Here is an 18,614-nt window from a genome sequence, read left to right on the forward strand (position 1 = left end):
TGAATAATCTAAAAAAACAATGCATTGTCCATTGTGTCAAGGAGCCAAGCTTGGCCTATGTATCTTCTGTTGTATCTTTGTTCATCTGAAGTGAATGTAGTAGTTAATAGTATTGTTTATATTATCCTCTCACTAGAAAAATCCTGCTGGCGGATGTGTGAGTCAGAAACAAATTCTCACAACAGCCTTACATGTGGGGATGTAGCTCAGGGGTAGAGCGCATGCTTTGCTTAATGGGGTCCCAGGTACAATTCATGGTGTATCCATGGTGACTACTCATTAGTGTAGCCGTCTCATACCATTTTCATTTAGGATTGTAAAAGTATTTAAAACATCTTTATGACATACTTTGTGTATGAAGGGTAGTGCTTGATCTTTAAATGCTGGCCATCGTAATAAATGTACCACAAGATAGAATGATAGTACTTTAAAATGAAGTATTTACATCGCTTTGTTAGCTTTTTTCAAAGAAAGTTAAGAGTTATTTTCACTTTTTGTAATGTTTTGAAAGCCTTTTTGTTTAAAGTTCAAGATTTTCAAGCAGAGCTTGCTTACGGCCATACCAGCTGATGAACGCCCGATCTCATCTGATCTCGGACGCTAAGAACGCCAAATCTCGTCTGATCTGGGAAGGTTAGAAGGCTTGGGCCTGGTTAGTATTTGAATGGGAGACTGCCTGAGAATACCAGGTGTTGTAAGCTTTAACCATTGAAGAACTTTTTAAAATGAAAGTATTTACATCGCTTTTTTAGCTTTTTTTTAAAGTAAGTTAAGGGGTTTTTTTCTCTCTTAGATGCGTTTTCCCACCTTTTTTCTTTTTTTTTTATAACTTCTCTTCAGGTTTCTGTGTTTTGTGCGTGCTCTACAACGATCATCACAGGCTTGGCTATGGAGTGGGGTGGAGCTGAATCGATTAGGGTGGGGTTGTCCTGCCCTCGCCTTAAGGCGCGATGCACCCTGATGTTAGTTTAATATCTGATACGTCATATTAAGCGGATTTTTAGAACAGGGAGTCGGCACAAGGGCCTGCTCCATCGACTCCATGCATCCACCCAGTATTGCATTGCCTCTGGAAGTGTGCACTTTATTTGTTGTGTTGCAAACAGTGTTGTTTTTGACAACCATTTTAGATTTAGTATGTCTTAGTCTTTTGGACTAAAATGCTTATTAGGTTTAGTCAAATTTTAGTCACTTCTATATGTGATAGTTTTAGTCCAGTTTTAGTCGAAAAATAGGAAAAAAATAGTCTTTTAACAAATTAATTTAGGTCAATAAGTATTGGGGATTGCTGCTGGGCAGTGTCACAGATAAGTTGTGAAAATAGCAGCAGATCTATAAGTTCAACACATTGTGGGCTTGCAGATCAGCTATTTTCACCAATAATTAGAATAATAAAGGAATGGTTTTAGATGTATAAGGTTTCCACCCAACTGCAAATACTTTCTGATCTAATGATTGTGCATTACACACAGATAAAGTGGTAACAGTGGAATTAATGTTAATTACTCCAAAAAAGCCAAAAACAAAAACATTCTACTTCAACAATTGTGGCTTTATTTCACAGAATTTGCTTAAGTGCAATGAACATACACATGCCCAAAATGGATGTGATGGATGAGGAACACATATGCTCAACTTGGCCTTGTCTGCCAGTGCAATTAAGATGCATATTATTTGTAAAAACAAACATCATACAAACACCACTCTATGTTTAACTTGTGCAAACAATGTAATAAAAGAATGAAAGATTCCTGAGGTACAGTGAGGTAGGTTGTAAGTTATACCAGTTATACATACTTGAAATTATGAAACAAGCATGTTCTTAATAAAAACAACAACAATAACAACAACAACAGCAGAGGAGGGTCCGTCTCACAAGAACAAACAGAATATCACAATCACATATCTGTAACTGTACTAATTATAGTAACAGCTTGCTCTTAGCAAAATTAGCCTACTGACCTCGATTTAGTTTCAGAAAAGCGCTCTAAAATGGCTCTTGCTCTGTTTCGACGGCCATGAGTGAGGTCACCTGTAATGCTAAACACTCTCTCAGCAAATGCTTGAGATGCTGGCATGGCCAGAAGATCTAAGGCGATAGGTTTTAGGCTTGGATAAACAGAATCTCCCTGTGCAGCCCAAAATTCAAGGGCAGTCTCTTTGTTTGTAGGCTGTGACAGCTGCTCCTTGAATTTCTTTATTTCCTCCTTGACACATGGCTTTGAGCTGCTAGACCTGGATGGCCGGCTTGCTTTTGACAAGAATTTGAATCTGGGCCGCTTTCTTTGTGGTCCCTTTTTTGATTCCTTTTCTTCCTCCTCTGGCTTCACATCTTCAACCTCCTCTTCCCGTACAACTGGTGGCACCAACTGAGCAATATACTCTTCTGCTTTTTCCAGAAGCGCTGTAATTTGCTGATCATCATTTTCAAGGAGTGTTTCAGGTGAAACTGTTGGGTTGAGAAAGCATGCAGCAGCAGTGAGGGGTGAAAAAAGTTAGTGTGATCAAGAAAGCAGCTTAACCGCTTGTCCATGTTTGCCTTCATCTTCTTTGCCAGGGAAGCTAGGTCCTTGAAGCTAGAACCCTCGGCATTGGGGAACTCAGACAGATGACCCTGCAGGTCCAGAAGGGCAGGCACAACAAGGGATAAAGTCTGTGTGTCGCTCTGGGTATGCTCAGTGAAGGGGAGGAGTAAATCTCTTAGAGCAGTCAGCCTCTGCCACTCACTTGGCAGTAGATAGTCCCAGCTCATCCCATCTGCAACTTGAACTACTGAGTCCTTGATTTGAAGAAGCCGTGATATCATCAGATATGTGCTGGACCATCTAGTAGGGCAGTCTTTGACCAGAGTTAGTTGACACAGCTGCAGCAGTCGCTCAGTTGCCACTGATGACTTGCGGAAGAGCTTGACGAGTGCTCTAACTTTGCCCAGCAGTCGGCTGACACTTGCATCTTTCTGGATGATGTTCACCATGAGTTGCAGTGTGTGTACAACACAGGGAGTCCTATTTATGTGTCCAAACCTAGATAAAACAAAAACACAGAGAAAAAGACATTTTTTATCTTATATAGGAAATTTAGTAAAATTGCCATGAACAACACCATGCAATACAATAAACAAAAGCTCTAAGTTGCTATAACCTAGCATAACTCGATGTGACTGACATTCTGAAATTGTTAATTAACAGCAAACTTTTGGGTTCTTTTGGGTATGGTCAGCCTCTTATCAAAGGTCTCCATAATGAGGATGAAATCTTCATCCTCAACTGTGCAAGCAGATAGACCAGTACGCCCAATCCAAAGAGCGATCGCCTTTCTTTGGCACGTTGTTCCAGGGAGTCTGACTTATATTTGGATGCTGCGGCGAAGGCTGCTGGGATAGATGACTGTGCGCTGTTGTTCTTTGGACCACCAGGTTTCTGTTTAGGAGTTCTGGTCTCTGGGATCTGGTTGAGGAAAAAACAAAGAGGGATACAATTACTCTATCTCTGTATACAACGGACACATCCTGTAAAGGTTTACAGGTGAATACAAAACAATCAAATGTAGGTATACCATAAAAATACTTAAAATACTATGAAAAATACTCAAAATACTACCATGTTAAGAAAATAGAATAGTCTTAACTCTCACTCTCTCTCAAGTCTCAAACCAGCAAAACAAAAATACCTAGCTTATTAACTGGCCCTGTACTAAAACTTTCTGTACTTTCATTCTGAGCAGCAGCCAAATTATAATGTATCTGTACTGTGTGTGTGTAACTTTACTGTGAGCGCACATGTCATGGTTAGGCCAGTAGAGCGTCACTTGTGGCTTTTAGACTGAAGCTAGCAGACTCTACATATAACAATAACTCGACCTGTTTATCAAGTTACACGCTGACAGAACATAGACACACAAAGAGATGACCACACCGTCACTGAATGTAAACATGCTAAACATGCTGCTAAAGTAACACACACACACAATGAACTGACGTTAGCATAAACAAAAGCTAACTTTAGCCTGAAGTTAGCAGCCCATTTGCGGCAGGAGTAATGTGGAAAAAACAAATGTATACGTTTAACGTATGAATTTATGCACGAGCCGATTGTCGAGTAACATTGTAACGTTACGTAGGCTATACGATGTGTTAAAGCACTTGTAACTTACCTTAGAAAAAATATCCTTGTGGTGAGCCTTCAGGTGCCGCTTAGTGTTGTCGGATTTTTCCGCCTACTTTGTAGCCACATTTGTCAACCCGTCTTCCTTCACAATACACTCTGTTTTATTATCTGCTGGGTTATATTAAAATACAACCCCATATGTCGTCTCTACGTTTGCGACCGCCAAGCCTCTGTGTTGAAACTAGCCGCCATTGTGGTCAATTGTCTGTGAGAGCGACAACAGTGTGACGTGTTGAGCACGTTGCGCGCTGCATGCCAGGTGATGGGCGTGACCAACAAGATAGAATGCAGCAACAGATCTTTTTAGGTTTTAGGGTGTACGTCACACTAGGCACGGCTGCCGTGAATCGGGCCCGAGTTACGACTGTCCCCCCTCTCCACTCACCCTCTGGCATGCTCTCACATATGCTTTCAGCATTCGTGCCGGAGCACGCTTACGTCATTATGGGTGGGTGGTGTTTCAGGATAAACCGAAAGAGCGGCGCTCTCGCTGATCGCAATGGAGTCCATCGCTCTGGTCAATTGTGGCTACTACTGAGTCGTTTGGTCCATGTGGTCCACAGCCCTCTCACAGTCTGTTGCTACCAACGAAAAGGTTTTCTTGCGTCGTATGAAGAAGATAATCCCGGATTTTGCGAATATATCGGAGAGTTTTATGCGTTTTGTCCAGCTGTTGTTGTATGCTCTCATCTGCCCAAATTTCCAACAAACATTGCACCTCTGCAGTAGACCACAGCGACCCTTTCCCTGCCATGTTTGTTTTGGAACATCGCAAAAACGTGACATCACGCGTACTGTTCTGTGCTTCAGCGCGGTAGAGCTCTCACACTTCATGCGAACTGCGCCTGAGTCCAACTGAACCGCACCTCTTCCAACTGGGCCAGGGCCGGCTAAACGAACCGCGCCCGGGCACGGCTCGGAGAACTCACGCTAGTCCAAGCGAACCGCGCTTTGGTGGTCAAACGCACTCGGGCACGGCCAACCGCCTAGTGGTGAGTACACCCCTTAATTGACACGCACAATAAGCAGAAATATCATGAATCATGCATTTTAAACGTTGACAGACCACCCACTAACATGTTCGTCCATTCTCGTCTCGTCAACGAAAACTCACCAACGTCTCCGTCATGTTTTAGTCATCAAAGAGCAGTGTTTATCTCTTCACCCGTCTCGTTATCGTCATGAAAAAAAGGTGACGTCAACGAAATGATTTCGTCAATCGTCATCGTTGAAGAAAACAACACTGGGTTGCAAATAAAAGCTTACCACTCCAACTCTTTGCCTTGTCTCCATCATAATTTGACAGTAAAGCGGGAGTTTTCACTCTCTGATATGTTTCATTCAAGCGCCTCTGGTTTAAAGTCCAAGATTTTCATACAGAGTTTGCTTACGGCCATACCAGCTTTAGAACACCCGATCTCGTCTGATCTCGGAAGCTAAGAAGGCTTGGGCCTGGTTAGTACTTGGATGGGAGACTGCCTGGAAATACCAGTGTGCTGTAAGCTTTAACTATTGAAAAACTTTTTTAAATGAAAGTATTTACAAATCTCTTTGTTAGCTTTTTTCAAAGTAAGTTAAGAGTTTTTTTCACTCTTTGTAATGTTTTCAAAGCCCTCTAGTTTAAAGTTCAAGATTTTCAAGCAGTGTTTGCTTATGGCCATACCAGCTGAAGAACGCCCGATCTCGTCTGATCTCGGAAGCTAAGAAGGCTTGGGCCTGGTTAGTACTTGGATGGGAGACTACCTGGGAATACCAGGTGCTGTATGCTTTAACTATTGAAAAACTTTTTAAAATGAAAGTATTTACATGGCTTTGTTAGCTTTTTTCAAGGTAAAGTTAAGGGTTTTTTTCTCTCTTTGATACTTTTTTCCCGCCTTTTTAAAAAAATTTTTTTTTTAAACTTCTCTTCAGGTTTCGGTGTCTGTGCGTGCTCTACAACGATCATTCACTGGCTATGGAGTGAGGTGGAGCTGAATGGATTAGGTGGGGTTGTCCGGCCCTCGGCCTTAAGGGTGCTACGCACCCTGATGTCAGTTTAATATCTGATATGTCATATTAAGCGGATTTTAGAACAGGGAGTCGGCAAAAGGGCCTGCTCCATCCGCCCCATTCATCGACCCAGTATTGCATTGCCTCTGGAAGGTGTGCAATTTATTTGTTGTGTTGCAAATAAAGTTTACCACTCCAACTTTTTGCCTTTTCTCTCCATCATAATTTGACAGTAAAGCAGGAGTTTTCACTCTTTGATATGTTTTCAAGCCCCTTTGGTTTAAAGTTCAAGATTTTCATGCAGAGTTTGCTTACGGCCTACAGCTGAAGAACGCCCGATCTCGTCTGATCTCGGAAGCTTAGAAGGCTTGGGCCTGTTAGTGATTGGATGGGAGACTACCTGGGAGTACCAGGTGCTGTAAGCTTTAACTATTAAAAAACTTTTTAAAATGAAAGTATTTACATCGCTTTGTTAGCCTTTTTCAAAGTAAGTTAAGAGTTTTTTCTACTCTTTATAATGTTTCAAAGCCCTTTTGTTTAAAGTCCAAGTAAGTTAAGATCACTTCAGAGCGTAGACTCATTGTACTCTACAGGATTAATATGGACAGTGTTGTGTTTTACAAAACAAGCAATGACAGCCACTTGCATAGCTGCTTGATGCTTTGCTGGGAGTCAGTATTATAATGCAAAAGCAAAACAACATCTGTTTTTGCTCGGTATCAACCAAGGACCTTTTGCGTGTTAGGCGAACGCGATAACCACTACACCACAGAAACTTGACATGCCAGCACAGGTTCTCTATAGAACTGGTAAAAACAGGATCAAACTTATTTGGGGCCTAAAATATCCAGTCCTTAAAGAAAAATATCCAAATGAAATAAACCAGAAAGGTAACTTGCTTATGTTCATTGTTTCAACTGAATTCAGGTGTTAGCACAAGGTCATTTGTTGGTCTTTGTTTACAGTTTTGGAAAAACAACTTGTCAACGTACTCAGAAGACATGATGTCATTTTTGCCCAGATTAAAGCCAGACCAGCATACTTTGTTACAATTTGCAATCACTCAAAAACCAAAATATCTTCTTAAGCCTCCTTGTGCAAAAACAAAAAAACAAAAGCAGTTTCTGCCCGGTTTCGAACCGAGGATTTTTCGCGTGTGAAGCGAACGTGATAACCACTACAATATAGCAACTTGCATATGGCACAATAGATTAAAAAATATTCTCAAACTAAGACCCAACGTTTTGCAACATCTCTTCTATCCTCCTGAATGTCTATGAAAATTGCTTGAATAATAAAGAAAAAATAATGTCCATAGAATTTCAAAAAAACAAAACTAGTTTGCTTCACCTTTTGTGTTTCATTTAAGATCACTTCAGAGCGCAGACTGATTGCACTTTACAGGATTAATATGGACAGTGCTGTGTTTTACGAAACAAAGCAATGACAGCCACTTGCATAGCTGCTTGATGCTTTGCTGGGAGTCAGTATTATTTTGCGAAAGAAAAACAACTTCTGTTTCGGTTTCTATCGAACCGAGGACCTTTCACGTGTTAGGCGAACGTGATAACCACTACAACCATAGAAACTTGACATGACAGCACAGGTTCTCTATAGAACTGGTAAAAACAGGATCAAACTTGTTTGGGGCCTCAAATATCCAGTCCTTAAAGAAAAATATCCAAATGAAATAAACCACAAAGGTAACTTGCTTATTGTTCATTGTTCAACTGAATTCAAGTGTTAGCACAAGGTCATTAAATAAACAAGATTCGTTGTGTGGCAAGGATACATTTTAGAGCACCTGGTAAACGTGATTCCAACAGACAATGGACTTGTGAGTTTCTGTAGTGTAGTGGTCATCACATTCGCTTTACACGCGAGAGGTCCTCGGTTCGAAACCGGGCAAAAACATGCCGTTTTTTGGTCTTTGTTTACAGTTTTGGAAAAACAACTTGTCAATGTACTCAGAAGACATGATGTCATTTTTGCCCAGATTAAAGCCAGACCAGCATGCTTTGTTTCAATTTGCAATCACTCAAAACCAAAATATCTTCATAAGCCTCCTTGTGCAAAACAAAAAAAAAAGTTGTTTCTGCCCGGTTTCGAACCGAGGACCTTTCGCGTGTGAGGCGAACGTGATAACCACTACACTACAGAAACTTGGTTATGCATCAGTTGGTTCAAAAAGATTCTCAAACTAAGACCAAACGTTTTTCTATCCTCCTGAATGTCTATGAAAACTGCTTTGAATAATAAAGAAAAAATAATGCACAGAGAATTTAAAAAAACAAAACTAGATTGCTTGACCTTTTGTGTTTCATTTAAGATCACTTCAGAGCGGAGACTGATTGCACTTTACAGGATTAATATGGACAGTGCTGTGTTTTACGAAACAAAGCGATGACAGCCACTTGCATAGCTGCTTGATGCTTTGCTGGGAGTCAGTATTATAATGCAAAAGAAAAACAACTTCTATTTAAAAATTAAATAGTGAAGTGATTGTCACATGTGATACACAGCAGCACAGCACACACAGTGAAATTTGTCCTCTGCATTTAACCCATCACCCTGAATGAGCAGTGGGCAGCCATGACCGGCGCCCGGGGAGCAGTGTGTGGGGATGGTGCTTTGCTCAGTGGCACCTCAGTGGTACCTTGGCGGATCGGGATTCGAACCGGCAACCTTCTGATTACGGGGCCGCTTCCTTAACCCCTAGGCCACCACTGCCCCTAAAGGGATGTCACCATGGAAATGCTGGGGATTGAACCCAGGACCTCATACCCAGGACCTCATACCCAGGCCCTATTGCCGACTCCCTGTTCTAAAAATCCGCTTAATATGACATATCAGATATTAAACTGACATCAGGGTGCGTAGCACCTTAAGGCCGAGGGCTGGAAAACCCCACCTAATCGATTCAGCTCCACCCCACTCCATAGCCAAGCCTGTGAATGATCGTTGTAGAGCACGCACAGACAAAGAACCTGAAGAGAAGTTTAAAAAAAAAAAAAAAAAAAAAAAAAGAGAAAAAAGGCGGGAAAACATATCAAAGAAAGAAAATACCCTTAACTTACTTTAAAAAAAGTTAACAAAGTGATGTAAATACTTTCATTTTAAAAGTTTTACAATAGTTAAAGCTTACAGCACCTGGTATTCCCAGGTAGTCTCCCATCCAAGCACTAACCAGGCCCCAAGCCTTCTTAGCTTCTGACATCAGACAAGATTGGGCAATCTTCAGCTGGCATGTCCGTACACAAACTCTGCTTGAAAATCTTGATTTTTTTTTTTGCGAATAAAAGCTTACCACTCCAACTTTTTGCCTTTTCTCCATGATAATTTGACAGTAAAGCGGGAGTTTTTCACTCTTTGATAAGTGTTCAAGCCCCTTTGGTTTAAAGTTCACAGATTTTCAAGCAGAGTTTGTGTACGGACAAACCAGCTGAAGAATGCCCAATCTTGTCTGATCTCAGAAGCTAAGAAAGCTTGGGGCCTGGTTAGTACTTGGATGGGGAGACTCCATGGGAATGCCATGTGATGTAAGCTTAACTATTGAAAAAACTTTAAAATGAAAGTATTTACGTGGCTTGTTAGCTTTTTTTGCCTTTTCTCCATCATAATTTGACAGTAAAAGCGGGAGTTTTCACTCTTTGATATGTGTTCAAGCCCCTTTGGTTTAAAGGTCAAGATTTTCAAGCAGAGTTTGTGTATGGACAAACCAGCTGAAAAATGCCCAATCTTGTCTGATCTCAGAAGCTAAGAAGGCTTGGGCCTGGTTAGTACTTGGATGGGAGACTACCTGGGAATACCAGGTGCTGTAAGCATTAACTATTGAAGAACATTTATAATGAAAGTATTTACATCGCTTTGTTAGCTTTTTTTGCCTTTTCTCCATCATAATTTGACAGTAAAGCGGGAGTTTTCACTCTTTGATATGTGTTCAAGCTCCTTTGTTTTAAAGTTCAAGATTTACAAGCAGAATTTGTGTACGGACATGCCAGCTGAAAAATGCCCATCTTGTCTGTTCTCAGAAGCTAAGGAGGCTTGGGCCTGGTTAGTACTTGGATGGGAGACTAGGTGGGGAATACCAGGTGCTGTAAGCTTTAACTATTGTAAAACTTTTAAAATGAAAGTATTTACATCATTTTGTTAACTTTTTTTAAAGTAGTTAAGGGGTATTCTCTTTCTTTGATATGTTTTACCGCCTTTTTTCTTTTTTTTTTAAACTTCTCTTCAGGATTCTTTGTCTGTGCGTGCTCTACAACGATCATTCACAGGCTTGGCTATGGAGTGGGGTGGAGCTGAATCGATTAGGTGGGGTTTTCCAGCCTTCGGCCTTAAGGTGCTACGCACCCTGATGTGAGTTTAATATCTGATACGTCATATTAAGCGGATTTTTAGAACAGGGAGTCGGCAATAGGGTCTGCTCCATCTGCTCCATTCATCGACCCAGTATTGCATTGCCTCTAGAAGGTGTGCACTTTATTTGTTGTATTGCGAATAAAAGCTTACCACTCCAACTTCTTGCCTTTTCTCCATGATAATTTGACAGTAAAGCGGGAGTTTTCACTCTTTGATAAGTGTTCAAGCCCCTTTGGTTTAAAGTTCAAGATTTTCAAGCAGAGTTTGTGTACGGTTAAAACAGCTGAAGATTGCCCAATCTTGTCTGATCTCAGAAGCTAAGAAGGCTTGGGCCTGGTTAGTACTTGGATGGGAGACTACTTGGCAATACCAGGTGCTGTGAGCTTTAACTATTGAAAAACTTTTAAAATGAAAGTATTTACATTGCTTTGTTAGCTTTTTTGCCTTTTCTCCATCATAATTTGACAGTAAAGCGGGAGTTTTCACTCTTTGATATGTGTTCAAGCCCCTTTGGTTTAAAGTTCAAGATTTCAAGCAGAGTTTGTGTACGGACAAACCAGCTGAAGAATGCCCAATCTTGTCTGATCTCAGAAGCTAAGAAGGCTTGGGCCTGGTTAGTACTTGGATGGGAGACTACCTGGGAATACCAGGTGCTGTAAGCATTAACTATTGTAAAACTTTTAAAATGAAAGTATTTAGATGGCTTTGTTAGCTTTTTTGCCTTTTCTCCATCATAATTTGAGGTAAAGCGGGAGTTTTCGCACTTTATAATGTTTTCAAATCCCTTTTGTTTAAAGTCCAAGATTTTCATGCAGAGTTTGCTTACGGACATGCCAGCTGAAGATTGCCCAATCTTGTCTGATCTTAGAAGTTAAGAAGGCTTGGGCCTGTTTAGTACTTGGATGGGAGACTACGTGGGAATGCCAGGTGCTGTAAGCTTTACTATTGTAAACTTTTAAATGAAAGTATTTACATCACTTTGTTAACTTTTTTTTAAAGTAATTTAAGGGGTATTTTCTTTCTTTGATATGTGTTGCCCGCCTTTTTTCTTTTTTTTTTTTTAAACTTTCTCTTCAGGTTTCTTTGTCTGTGCGTGCTCTACAACGATCATTATCAGGCTTGGCTATGGAGTGGGGTGGAGCTGAATCGATTAGGTGGGGTTTTCCAGCCTTCGGCCTTAAGGTGCTACGCACCCTGATGTCAGTTTAATATCTGATACGTCATATTAAGCGGATTTTTGGAACAGGTAGTCGGCAATAGGGCCTGCTCCATCCGCTCCATTCATCGACCCAGTATTGCATTGCCTCTAGAAGGTGTGCACTTTATTTGTTGTATTGTGAATAAAAGCTTACCACTCCAACTTTTGCCTTTTCTCCATGATAATTTGACAGTAAGCGGGAGTTTTCACTCTTTGATATGTGTTCAAGCCCTTTGGTTTAAAGTTCAAGATTTTCTAGTAGAGTTTGTGTACGGACAAACCAGCTGAAGAATGCCCAATCTTGACTGATCTCAGAAGCTAAGAAAGCTTGGGCCTGGTTTCGTACTTGGATGGGAGACTACCTAGGAATACCAGGTGCTCTAAGCTTTAACTATTGAAAAACTTTTAAAATGAAAGTATTTACATGGCTTTGTTAGCTTTTTTTGCCTTTTTTCCATCATAATTTGACAGTAAAATGGGAGTTTTCACTCTTTGATATGTGTTCAAGCCCCTTTGGTTTAAAGTTCAAGATTTTCAAGCAGTTTGTGTACGGACATGCCAGCTGAAGATTGCCCAATCTTGTCTGATCTCAGAAGCTAAGAAGGCTTGGGCCTGGTTCGTACTTGGATGGGAGACTACCAGGGAATACCAGGTGCTGTAAGCTTTAACTATTGAAAAACTTTTAAAATGAAAGTATTTACATGGCTTTGTTAGCTTTTTTTTGCCTTTTCTCCATCATAATCTGACTGTAAAGCGGGAGTTTTCACTCTCTGATATGTGTTCAAGCTCCTTTGGTTTAAAGTTCAAGATTTTCAAGCAGAGTTTGTGTACGGACAAACCAGCTGAAGAATGCCCAATCTTGTCTGATCTCAGAAGCTAAGAAGGCTTGGGCCTGGTTAGTACTTGGATGGGAGACTACGTGGGAATACCAGGTGCTGTAAGCTTTAACTATTGAAAAACTTTTAAAATGAAAGTATTTACGTGGCTTTGTTAGCTTTTTTTGCCTTTTCTCCATCATAATTTGACAGTAAAGCGGGAGTTTTCAGTCTTTGATATGTGTTCAAGCTCCTTTGGTTTAAAGTTCAAGATTTTCAAGCAGTTTGTGTACGGACAAACTAGCTGAAGAATGCCTAATCTTGACTGATCTTAAAAGCTAAGAAGGCTTGGGCCTGGTTCGTACTTGGATGGGAGACTACCTGGGAATACCAGGTGCTGTAAGCTTTAACTATTGAAAAACTTTTAAAATGAAAGTATTTACATGGCTTTGTTAGCTTTTTTGCCTTTTCTCCATCATAATTTGACAGTAAAGCGGGAGTTTTCACTCTTTGATATGTGTTCAAGCCCCTTGGTTTAAAGTTCAAGATTTTCAAGCAGAGTTTGCTTACGGACATGCCAGCTGAAGATTGCTCAGTCTTGTCTGATCTCAGAAGCTAAGAAGGCTTGGGCCTGGTTAGTACTTGGATGGGAGACTACGTGGGAATGCCATGTGCTGTAAGCTTTAACTATTGTAAAACTTTTAAAATTAAAGTATTTACATCACTTTGTTAACTTTTTTTTAAAGTAAGTTAAGGGGTATTTTCTTTCTTTGATATGTTTTCCCGCCTTTTTTCTTTTTTTTTTTAAACTTCTCTTCAGGTTTCTTTGTCTGTGCGTGCTCTACAACGATCATTCACAGGCTTGGCTATGGAGTAGGGTGGAGCTGAATCGATTAGGTGGGGTTTTCCAACCCTCGGCCTTAAGGTGCTACGCACCCTGATTTCAGTTTAATATCTGATACGTCATATTAAGCGGATTTTTAGAACAGGTAGTCGGCAATAGGGCCTGCTCCATCCGCTCCATTCATCGACCCAGTATTGCATTGCCTCTAGCAGGTGTGCACTTTATTTGTTGTATTGCAAATAAAAGCTTACCACTCCAACTTTTTGCCTTTTCTCCATGATAATTTGACAGTAAAGCGGGAGTTTTCACTCTTTGATATGTGTTCAAGCCCATTTGGCTTAAAGTTCAAGATTTTCAAGCATAGTTTCTGTACAGACAAACCAGCTGAAGAATGCCCAATCTTGTCTGATCTCAGAAGCTAAGAAGGCTTGGGCCTGGTTAGTACTTGGATGGGAGACTACCTGGGAATACCAGGTGCTGTAAGCTTTAACTATTGAAAACTTTTAAAATGAAAGTATTACGTGGCTTGGTTAGCTTTTTTGCCTTTTCTCCATCATAATTTGACAGTAAAGTGGGAGTTTCACTCTTTGATATGTGTTCAAGCCCCTTTGGTTTAAAGTTTAAGATTTTCAAGCAGAGTTTGTGTACGGACATGCCAGCTGAAGATTGTCCAATCTTGTCTGATCTCAGAAGCTAAGAAGGCTTGGTCCTGGTTAGTACTTGGATGGGAGACTACCTGGGAATACCAGGTGCTGTAAGCTTTAACTATTGAAAAACTTTTAAAATGAAAGTATTTACATGGCTTTTGTTAGCTTTTTTTGCCTTTTCTCCATCATAATTTGACAGTAAAGCGGGAGTTTTCAGTCTTTGATATGTGTTCAAGCCCCTTTGGTTTAAAGTTCAAGATTTTCAAGCAGTTTGTGTACGGACATGCCAGCTGAAGATTGCACAATCTTGTCTGCTCTCAGAAGCTAAGAAGGCTTGGGCCTGGTTAGTACTTGGATGGGAGACTACGTGGGAATGCCATGTGCTGTAAGCTTTAACTATTGTCAAAACTCTTTAAAATTAAAATATTTACATCACTTTTGTTAACTTTTTTTCAAGTAAGTTAAGGGTAGTTCTTTCTTTGATATGTTTTCCCGCCTTTTTTCTTTTTTTTTTAACTTCTCTTCAGGTTTCTTTGTCTGTGCGTGCTCTACACGATCATTCACAGGCTTGGCTATGGAGTAGGGTGGAGCTGAATCGATTAGGTGGGGTTTTTCCAACCCCGGCCTTAAGGTGCTACGCACCCTGATGTCAGTTTAATATCTGATACGTCATATTAAGCGGATTTTTAGAACAGGGAGTCGGCAATAGGGCCTGCTCCATCCGCTCTATTCATCGACCCAGTATTGCATTGCCTCTAGCAGGTGCGCACTTTATTTGTTGTATTGCAAATAAAAGCTTACCACTCCAACTTTTTGCCTTTTCTTGCGGTCTCCATGATAATTTGACAGTAAAGCGGGAGTTTTCACTCTTTGATATGTGTTCAAGCCCCTTTGGCTTAAAGTTCAAGATTTTCAAGCATAGTTTGTGTACGGACAAACCAGCTGAAGAATGCCCAATCTTGTCTGATCTCAGAAGCTAAGAAGGCTTGGGCCTGGTTAGTACTTGGATGGGAGACTACCTGGGAATACCAGGTGCTGTAAGCTTTAACTTTTGAAAAACTTTTAAAATGAAAGTATTTACGTGGCTTTGTTAGCTTTTTTTGCCATTTCTCCATCATAATTTGACAGTAAAGCGGGAGTTTTCACTCTTTGATATGTGTTCAAGCCCCTTTGGTTTAAAGTTCAAGATTTTCAAGCAGTTTGTGTACGGACATGCCAGCTGAAGATTGCCCAATCTTGTCTGCTCTCAGAAGCTAAGAAGGCTTGGGCCTGGTTAGTACTTGGATGGGAGACTACGTGGGAATGCCATGTGCTGTAAGCTTTAACTATTGTAAAACTTTTAAAATTAAAATATTTACATCACTTTGTTAACTTTTTTTTCAAGTAAGTTAAGGGGTATTTTCTTTCTTTGATATGTTTTCCCGCCTTTTTTCTTTTTTTTTTAAACTTCTCTTCAGGTTTCTTTGTCTGTGCGTGCTCTACAACGATCATTCACAGGCTTGGCTATGGAGTGGGGTGGAGCTGAATCGATTAGGTGGGGTTTTCCAACCCTCGGCCTTAAGGTGCTACGCACCCTGATGTCAGTTTAATATCTGATACGTCATATTAAGCGGATTTTTAGAACAGGGAGTCGGCAATAGGGCCTGCTCCATCCGCTCTATTCATCGACCCAGTATTGCATTGCCTCTAGCAGGTGCGCACTTTATTTGTTGTATTGCAAATAAAAGCTTACCACTCCAACTTTTTGCCTTTTCTCCATGATAATTTGACAGTAAAGCGGGAGTTTTCACTCTTTGATATGTGTTCAAGCCCCTTTGGCTTAAAGTTCAAGATTTTCAAGCATAGTTTGTGTACGGACAAACCAGCTGAAGAATGCCCAATCTTGTCTGATCTCAGAAGCTAAGAAGGCTTGGGCCTGGTTAGTACTTGGATGGGAGACTACCTGGGAATACCAGGTGCTGTAAGCTTTAACTTTTGAAAAACTTTTAAAATGAAAGTATTTACGTGGCTTTGTTAGCTTTTTTTGCCATTTCTCCATCATAATTTGACAGTAAAGCGGGAGTTTTCACTCTTTGATATGTGTTCAAGCCCCTTTGGTTTAATGTTCAAGATTTTCTAGTAGAGTTTGTGTACGGACAAACCAGCTGAAGAATGCCCAATCTTGACTGATCTCAGAAGCTAAGAAGGCTTGGGCCTGGTTCGTACTTGGATGGGAGACTACCTAGGAATACCAGGTGCTATAAGCTTTAACTATTGAAAAACTTTTAAAATGAAAGTATTTACATGGCTTTGTTAGCTTTTTTGCCTTTTTCTCCATCATAATTTGACAGTAAAATGGGAGTTTCACTCTTTGATATGTGTTCAAGCCCCTTTGGTTTAAAGTTCAAGATTTTCAAGCAGTTTGTGTACGGACATGCCAGCTGAAGATTGCCCAATCTTGTCTGATCTCAGAAGCTAAGAAGGCTTGGGCCTGGTTCGTACTTGGATGGGAGACTACCTGGGAATACCAGGTGCTATAAGCTTTAACTATTGAAAAACTTTTAAAATGAAAGTATTTACATGGCTTTGTTAGCTTTTTTTGCCTTTTCTCCATCATAATTTGACAGTAAAGCGGGAGTTTCACTCTTTGATATGTGTTCAAGCCCCTTTGGTTTAAAGTTCAAGATTTTCAAGCAGAGTTTGCTTACGGACATGCCAGCTTAAGATTGCTCAGTCTTGTCTGATTTCAGAAGCTAAGAAGGCTTGGGCCTAGTTAGTGCTTGGATGGGAGACTACCTGGGAATACCAGGTGCTGTAAGCTTTAACTATTGTAAAACTTTTAAAATGAAAGTATTTACATCACTTTGTTAACTTTTTTTTAAAGTAAGTTAAGGGGTATTTTCTTTCTTTGATATGTTTTCCCGCCTTTTTTCTTTTTTTTTTTTTCAAACTTCTCTTCAGGTTACTTTGTCTGTGCGTGCTCTACAACGATCATTCACAGGATTGGCTATGGAGTAGGGTGGAGCTGAATCGATTAGGTGGGGTTTTCCAGCCCTCGGCCTTAAGGTGCTACGCACCCTGATGTCAGTTTAATATCTGATACGTAATATTAAGCGGATTTTTAGAACAGGTAGTCGGCAATAGGGCCTGCTCCATCCGCTCCATTCATCGACCCAGTATTGCATTGCCTCTAGCAGGTGTGCACTTTATTTGTTGTATTGCAAATAAAAGCTTACCACTCCAACCTTTTGCCTTTTCTCCATGATAATTTGACAGTAAAAGCGGGAGTTTTCACTCTTTGATATGTGTTCAAAGCCATTTGGCTTAAAGTTCCAAGATTTTCAAGCATAGTTCTGTACAGGCAAACCAGCTGAAGATGCTTAATCTTGTCTGATCTCAGAAGCTAAGAAGGCTTGGGCCTGGGTTAGTACTTGGATGGGAGACTACCTGGGAATACCAGGTGCTGTAAGCTTTAACTATTGAAAAAACTTTTAAAATGAAAGTATTTACGTGGCTTGTTAGCTTTTTTTGCCTTTTCTCCATCATAATTTGACAGTAAAGTGGGAGTTTTCACTCTTTGATATGTGTTCAAGCCCCTTTGGTTTAAAGTTTAAGATTTTCAAGCAGAGTTTGTGTACGGACATGCCAGCTGAAGATTGTCCAATCTTGTCTGATCTCAGAAGCTAAGAAGACTTGGGCATGGTTAGTACTTGGATGGGAGACTACATGGGAAAACCATGTGCTGTAAGCTTTAACTATTGAAAAACTTTTAAAATGAAAGTATTTACAAGGCTTTATTAGATTTTTTTGCCTTTTCTCCAAGATAATTTGACAGTAAAGCGGGAGTTTTCACTCTTTGATATGTGTTCAAGCCCCTTTGGCTTAAAGTTCAAGATTTTCAAGCATAGTTTGTGTACGGACAAACCAGCTGAAGAATGCCCAATCTTGTCTGATCTCAGAAGCTAAGAAGGCTTGGGCCTGGTTAGTACTTGGATGAGAGACTACCTGGGAATACCAGGTGCTGTAAGCTTTAACTATTGAAAAACTTTTAAAATGAAAGTATTTACGTGGCTTTGTTAGCTTTTTTTTGCCTTTTCTCCATCATAATTTGACAGTAAAGTGGGAGTTTTCACTCTTTGATATGTGTTCAAGCCCCTTTGGTTTAAAGTTCAAGATTTTCAAGCAGAGTTTGTGTACGGACATGCCAGCTGAAGATTGTCCAATCTTGTCTGATCTCAGAAGCTAAGAAGACTTGGGCATGGTTAGTACTTGGATGGGAGACTACATGGGAATGCCATGTGCTGTAAGCTTTAACTATTGAAAACTTTTAAAATGAAAGTATTTACAAGGCTTTATTAGCTTTTTTTGCCTTTTCTCCATGATAATTTGACAGTAAAGCGGGAGTTTTAACTCTTTGATGTGTGTTCAAGCCCCTTTGGCTTAAAGTTCAAGATTTTCAAGCATAGTTTGTGTACGGACAAACCAGCTGAAGAATGCCCAATCTTGTCTGATCTCAGAAGCTAAGAAGGCTTGGGCCTGGTTAGTACTTGGATGGGAGGACTACCTGGAATACCAGGTGCTGTAAGCTTTAACTATTGAACAACTTTTAAAATG

The 18,614-nt window shown here is 40.3% G+C and overlaps 4 non-coding genes and 8 pseudogenes across 4 annotated transcripts; 11 read left to right on the forward strand and 1 right to left on the reverse strand.

Moving 5' to 3' along the window:
- The first annotated feature begins 549 nt into the window (after positions 1-549).
- Positions 550-701, forward strand: LOC114775950 (uncharacterized; annotated as a pseudogene).
- A 228-nt stretch (positions 702-929) lies between these two features.
- On the forward strand, positions 930-1,088 carry LOC114775954 (uncharacterized; annotated as a pseudogene).
- A 4,463-nt stretch (positions 1,089-5,551) lies between these two features.
- On the forward strand, positions 5,552-5,671 carry LOC114775962 (5S ribosomal RNA). Its single transcript, XR_003745347.1, has one exon. It is a non-coding gene; the product is annotated as a 5S ribosomal RNA (ribosomal RNA).
- A 144-nt stretch (positions 5,672-5,815) lies between these two features.
- LOC114775974 (5S ribosomal RNA) lies at positions 5,816-5,934 on the forward strand. The gene has a single exon (XR_003745348.1). It is a non-coding gene; the product is annotated as a 5S ribosomal RNA (ribosomal RNA).
- A 2,062-nt stretch (positions 5,935-7,996) lies between these two features.
- trnav-uac (transfer RNA valine (anticodon UAC)) lies at positions 7,997-8,069 on the forward strand. Its single transcript has one exon. It is a non-coding gene; the product is annotated as a tRNA-Val (tRNA).
- Positions 8,070-8,245: 176 nt separating this feature from the next.
- trnav-cac (transfer RNA valine (anticodon CAC)) lies at positions 8,246-8,318 on the reverse strand. The gene has a single exon. It is a non-coding gene; the product is annotated as a tRNA-Val (tRNA).
- Positions 8,319-9,860: 1,542 nt separating this feature from the next.
- Positions 9,861-9,979, forward strand: LOC114775964 (uncharacterized; annotated as a pseudogene).
- A 1,081-nt stretch (positions 9,980-11,060) lies between these two features.
- On the forward strand, positions 11,061-11,179 carry LOC114775966 (uncharacterized; annotated as a pseudogene).
- Positions 11,180-11,337: 158 nt separating this feature from the next.
- On the forward strand, positions 11,338-11,456 carry LOC114775952 (uncharacterized; annotated as a pseudogene).
- A 1,084-nt stretch (positions 11,457-12,540) lies between these two features.
- LOC114775968 (uncharacterized) lies at positions 12,541-12,659 on the forward strand (annotated as a pseudogene).
- Positions 12,660-14,946: 2,287 nt separating this feature from the next.
- LOC114775961 (uncharacterized) lies at positions 14,947-15,065 on the forward strand (annotated as a pseudogene).
- An 804-nt stretch (positions 15,066-15,869) lies between these two features.
- LOC114775963 (uncharacterized) lies at positions 15,870-15,988 on the forward strand (annotated as a pseudogene).
- The last annotated feature ends 2,626 nt before the right edge of the window (positions 15,989-18,614 follow it).

The sequence above is a fragment of the Denticeps clupeoides genome, unplaced genomic scaffold, assembly GCF_900700375.1.
Source record: "Denticeps clupeoides unplaced genomic scaffold, fDenClu1.1, whole genome shotgun sequence".
Lineage (NCBI taxonomy): Eukaryota > Metazoa > Chordata > Actinopteri > Clupeiformes > Denticipitidae > Denticeps > Denticeps clupeoides.